Source organism: Tamandua tetradactyla, chromosome 6 (genome assembly GCF_023851605.1).
Source record: "Tamandua tetradactyla isolate mTamTet1 chromosome 6, mTamTet1.pri, whole genome shotgun sequence".
Classification (NCBI taxonomy): Eukaryota; Metazoa; Chordata; class Mammalia; order Pilosa; family Myrmecophagidae; genus Tamandua; species Tamandua tetradactyla.
Window position 1 is genome coordinate 179391987 of NC_135332.1, and position 6089 is coordinate 179398075.

A 6089-nucleotide genomic window follows, 5' to 3' on the forward strand; every position below is an offset into this window, starting at 1 on the left:
TTTTTTTTCTTTTTCTTTTTTTATTAATTAACGGAAAAAAAGAAATTAACCCAACATTTAGAAATCATACCATTCTACATATGCAATCAGTAATTCTTAACATCATCACATAGATGCATGATCATCGTTTCTTAGTACATTTGCATCGGTTTAAAAGAACTAGCAACACAACAGAAAAAGATATAGAATGTTAATATAGAGAAAAGAAATAAAAGTAATAATAATAGTTAAAAAAAAAACCAAAAAAAAAAAAAACCTATAGCTCAGATGCAGCTTCATTCAGTGTTTTAACATGATTACTGTACACTTAGGTATTATTGTGCTGTCCATTTCTGAGTTTTTGTATCTAGTCCTGTTGCACAGTCTGTATCCCTTCAGGTCCAATTACCCATTATCTTACCCTGTTTCTAACTCCTGCTGGACTCTGTTACCAATGACATATTCCAAGTTTATTCTCGAATGTCCGTTCACATCAGTGGGACCATACAGTATTTGTCCTTTAGTTTTTGGCTGGACTCACTCAGCATAATATTCTCTAGGTCCATCCATGTTATTACATGCTTCATAAGTTTATCCTGTCTTTAAGCTGCATAATATTCCATCGTATGTATATACCACAGTTTGTTTAGCCACTCTTCTGTTGATGGACATTTTGGCTGTTTCCATCTCTTTGCAATTGTAAATAACACTGCTATAAACATTGGTGTGCAAATGTCCGTTTGTGTCTTTGCCCTTAAGTCCTTTGAGTAGATACCTAGCAATGGTATTGCTGGGTCGTATGGCAATTCTATATTCAGCTTTTTGAGGAACCGCCAAACTGCCTTCCACAGTGGTTGCACCATTTGACATTCCCACCAACAGTGGATAAGTGTGCCTCTTTCTCCGCATCCTCTCCAGCACTTGTCATTTTCTGTTTTGTTGATAATGGCCATTCTGGTGGGTGTGAGATGATATCTCATTGTGGTTTTGATTTGCATTTCTCTAATGGCCAGGAACATTGAGCATCTCTTCATGTGCCTTTTGGCCATTTGTATTTCCTCTTCTGGTAGGTGTCTGTTCAAGTCTTTTTCCCATTTTGTAATTGGGTTGGCTGTCTTTTTGTTGTTGAGTTGAACAATCTCTTTATAAATTCTGGATACTAGACCTTTATCTGATATGTCATTTCCAAATATTGTCTCCCATTGTGTAGGCTGTCTTTCTACTTTCTTGATGAAGTTCTTTGATGCACAAAAGTGTTTAATTTTGAGGAGCTCCCATTTATTTATTTCCTTCTTCAGTGCTCTTGCTTTAGGTTTAAGGTCCATAAAACCACCTCCAATTGTAAGTTTCATAAGATATCTTCTTACATTTTCCTCTAACTGTTTTATGGTCTTAGACCTAATGTTTAGATCTTTGATCCATTTTGAGTTAACTTTTGTATAAGGTGGGAGATACATTCTTTTTGTATCTGAATGTATCTTTTTGAAAGATACATTCTTTCATTCTTTTGCATATGGATATCCAGTTCTCTAGGCACCATTTATTGAAGAGACTATTCTGTCCCAGGTGAGTTGGCTTGACTGCCTTATCAAAGATCCCAGGTGAGAGGGTCTATGTCTGAGCACTCTATTCGATTCCATTGGTCGATATATCTTTCTTTATGCCAATACCATGCTGTTTTGACCACTGTGGCTTCATAATATGCCTTAAAGTCCGGCAGCGCGAGACCTGCAGCTTCGTTTTTTTTCCTCAAGATACTTTTAGCAATTCGGGGCACCCTGCCCTTCCAGATAAATTTGCTTATTGGTTTTTGTATTTCTGAAAAATAAGTTGTTGGGATTTTGATTGGTATTGCATTGAATCTGTAGATCAATTTAGGTAGGATTGACATCTTAATTTAGTCTACCAATCCATGAACACGGTATGCCCTTCCATCTATTTAGGTCTTCTGTGATTTCTTTTAGCAGTTTTTTGTAGTTTTCTTTATATAGGTTTTTTGTCTGTTTAGTTAAATTTATTCCTAGGTATTTTATTCTTTTAGTTGCGATTGTAAATGGGATTCGTTTCTTGATTTCCCCCTCAGCTTGTTCATTACTAGTGTATAGAAATGCTACAGATTTTTGAATGTTGCACTTGTAACCTGCTACTTTGCTGTACTCATTTATTAGCTCTAGTAGTTTTGTTGTGGATTTTTCTGGGTTTTCGATGTATAGTATCATATTGTCTGCAAACAGTGATAGTTTTACTTCTTCCTTTCCAATTTTGATGCCTTGTATTTCTTTTTCTTGTCTAATTGCTCTGGCTAGAACCTCCAACACGATGTTGAATAATAATGGTGATAATGGGCATCCTTGTCTTGTTCCTGATCTTAGGGGGAAAGTTTTCAATTTTTCCCCATTGAGGATGATATTAGCTGTGGGTTTTTCATATATTCCCTCTATCATTTTAAGGAAGTTCCCTTGTATTCCTATCCTTTGAAGTGTTTTCAACAGGAAAGGATGTTGAATCTTGTCAAATGCCTTCTCTGCATCAATTGAGATGATCATGTGATTTTTCTGCTTTGATTTGTTGATATGGTGTATTACATTAATTGATTTTCTTATGTTGAACCATCCTTGCATACCTGGGATGAATCCTACTTGGTCATGATGAATAATTCTTTTAATGTGTTGTTGGATACGATTTGCTAGAATTTTATTGAGGATTTTTACATCTATATTCATTAGAGAGATTGGTCTGTAGTTTTCTTTTTTTGTAATATCTTTGCCTGGTTTTGGTATGAGGGTGATGTTGGCTTCATAGAATGAATTAGGTAATTTTCCCTCCACTTCGATTTTTTTTAAGCGTTTGAGGAGAGTTGGTACTAATTCTTTCTGGAATGTTTGGTAGAATTCACATGTGAAGCCGTCTGGTCCTGGACTTTTCTTTTTGGGAAGGTTTTGAATGACTAATTCAATTTCTTTACTTGTGATTGGTTTGTTGAGGTCATCTATTTCTTCTTGAGTCAAAGTTGGTTGTTCATGCCTTTCTAGGAACTTGTTCATTTCATCTACATTGTTGTATTTATTAGCGTAAAGTTGTTCATAGTATCCTGTTATTACCTCCTTTATTTCTGTGAGATCAGTAGTTATGTCTCCTCTTCCATTTCTGATCTTATTTATTTGCATCCTCTCTCTTCTTCTTTTTGTCAATCTTGATAAGGGCCCATCAATCTTATTGATTTTCTCATAGAACCAACTTCTGGTCTTATTGATTTTCTCTATTGTTTTCATGTTTTCAATTTCATTTATTTCTGCTCTAATCTTTGTTATTTCTTTCCCTTTACTTGCTTTGGGATTAGTTTGCCGTTCTTTCTCCAGTTCTTCCAAGTGGACAGTTAATTCCTGCATTTTTGCCTTTTCTTCTTTTCTGATATAGGCATTTAGGGCAATAAATTTCCCTCTTAGCACTGCCTTTGCTGCGTCCCATAGGTTTTGATATGTTGTGTTTTAATTTTCATTTGCCTCGAGATATTTACTAATTTCTCTTGCAATTTCTTCTTTGACCCGCTTGTTGTTTAAGAGTATGTTGTTGAGGGCGGGCCGCGGTGGCTCAGCGGGCAGGAGTGCTTGCCTGCCATGCCGGAGGACCCCGGTTCGATTCCCGGCCCCAGCCCATGTAAAAAACAAACAAACAAACAAAATATAATAAAACAAGAAAATGTTTAAAGATGTTTCCCTTTCTTCCTCCCTTCCTTCCTTCCATCCTTCCTTCCTTCTCTGTCTTTCCTTCCCTTCCTCCCTCTTTAAAGAAAATTAAAAAAAAAAAAAAATAAAAAAAAATAAAAATAAAAAAAAGAGTGTGTTGTTGAGCCTCCACGTATTTGTGAATTTTCTGGCACACCGCCTATTATTGATTTCCAACTTCATTCCTTTATGATCCGAGAAAGTGTTGTGTATGGTTTCAATCTTTTTAAATTTGTTAAGACTTGCTTTGTGACCCAGCATATGGTCTATCTTTGAGAATGATCCATGAGCACTTGAGAAAAAGGTGTATCCTGCTGTTGTGGGATGTAATGTTCTATAAATGTCTGTTAAGTCTAGCTCATTTATAGTAATATTCAGATTCTCTATTTCTTTATTGATCTTCTGTCTAGATGTTCTGTCCATTGATGAGAGTGGGGAATTGAAGTCTCCAACTATTATGGTATATGTGTCTATTTCCCTTTTCGGTGTTTGCAGTGTATTCCTCACGTATTTTGGGACATTCTGGTTTGGTGCATAAATATTTATGATTGTTATGTCTTCTTGTTTAATTGTTCCTTTTATTAGTATATAGTGTCGTTCTTTGTCTCTTTTAACTGTTTTACATTTGAAGTCTAATTTGTTGGATATTAGTATAGCCACTCCTGCTCTTTTCTGGTTGTTATTTGCATGAAATATCTTTTCCCAACCTTTCACTTTCAACCTATGTTTATCTTTGGGTCTAAGATGTGCTTCCTGTAGACAGCATATAGAAGGATCCTGTTTTTTAATCCATTCTGCCAGTCTATGTCTTTTGATTGGGGAATTCAGTCCATTAACATTTAGAGTTATTACTGTTTGGATAATATTTTCCTCTACCATTTTGCCTTTTGTATTATATATATCATATCTGACTTTCCTTCTTTCTACACTCTTCTCCATACCTCTCTCTTCTGTCTTTTCGTATCTGACTCTAGTGCTCCCTTTAGTATTTCTTGCAGAGCTGGTCTCTTGGTCACAAATTCTCTCAGTGACTTTTTGTCTGAGAATGTTTTAATTTCTCCCTCATTTTTGAAGGACAATTTTGCTGGATATAGGAGTCTTGGTTGGCAGTTTTTCTCTTTTAGTAATTTAAATATATCATCCCACTGTCTTCTTGCTTCCATGGTTTCTGCTGAGCAGTCTACACATAGTCTTATTGGGTTTCCCTTGTATGTGATGGATTGTTTTTCTCTTGCTGCTTTCAAGATCCTCTCTTTCTCTTTGACCTCTGACATTCTAACTAGTAAGTGTCTTGGAGAACTCCTATTTGGGTCTAATCTCTTTGGGGTGCGCTGCACTTCTTGGATCTGTAATTTTAGGTCTTTCATAAGAGTTGGGAAATTTTCAGTGATAATTTCTTCCATTAGTTTTTCTCCTCCTTTTCTCTTCTCTTCTCCTTCTGGGACACCCACAACACATATATTTGTGCAGTTCATATTGTCCTTGCGTTCCCTGATACCCTGTTCAAATTTTTCCATTCTTTTCCCGATAGTTTCTGTTTGTTTTTGGAATTCAGATGTTTCATCCTCCAAATCACTAATTCTATCTTCTGTCTCTTTAAATCTGTCATTGTAGGTATCCATTGTTTTTTCCATCTTTTCTACTTTATCTTTCACTTCCATAAGTTCTGTGATTTGTTTTTTCAGTTTTTCTGTTTCTCCTTTATGTTCAGCCCATGTCTTCTTCATGTCCTCCCTCAATTTATCGATTTCGTTTTTGAAGAGGTTTTCCATTTCTGTTCGTATATTCAGCATTAGTTGTCTCAGCTCCTGTATCTCATTTGAACTATTGGTTTGTTCCTTTGACTGGGCCATATTTTCAATTTTCTGAGCGTGATCCGTTATCTTCTGCTGGCGTCTGGGCATTTAGTCAGATTTCCCTGGGTGTTCGACCCCACAGGTTGAAAGATTTTTCTGTGAAATCTCTGGGTTCTGTTTTTCTTTTCCTGCCCAGTAGGTGGTGCTCATAGCACACGTTTGTCTGCGGCTCCCACCAGTAAAAGGTGCTGTGGGTCCTTTAACTTTGGAAAACTCTAGCCGTGGGGGAGGTTCGGCCGCCGAAGCGTCTTGGAAGAGTGCCAGCTGGCCCGCGGGTCCGAACGTGGGGAGGGTCGCTGGCAGCCGCAACCTGGGAGAGCGCCCGATCGAATTTCCTAGTCAGCCTGGGGCACCAAGCATGGTGGGAGGGCGCCAGCTGCCGCAACCTGGGAGAGTGCACCGTTCCCAGCCGGACTGGGGAGTCACGTGTTTGGAAGGGACCCTCCCGGTCTCCGCTCTCCGCGGTCTCGGGATTTCCGACCCAACTCTCTCAGTTGGTCCGGGGGGCCTCGCGTGGTGGGGGCGCCAG

General features: G+C 37.9%; 1 protein-coding gene across 2 annotated transcripts in view; it reads left to right on the forward strand.

Annotated features, from left to right (window-relative positions):
* The window catches only part of KHDRBS3 (KH RNA binding domain containing, signal transduction associated 3), a 198473-nt gene that overhangs the window by 41115 nt on the left and 151269 nt on the right, over positions 1 to 6089 (forward strand). The window lies entirely within an intron of this gene.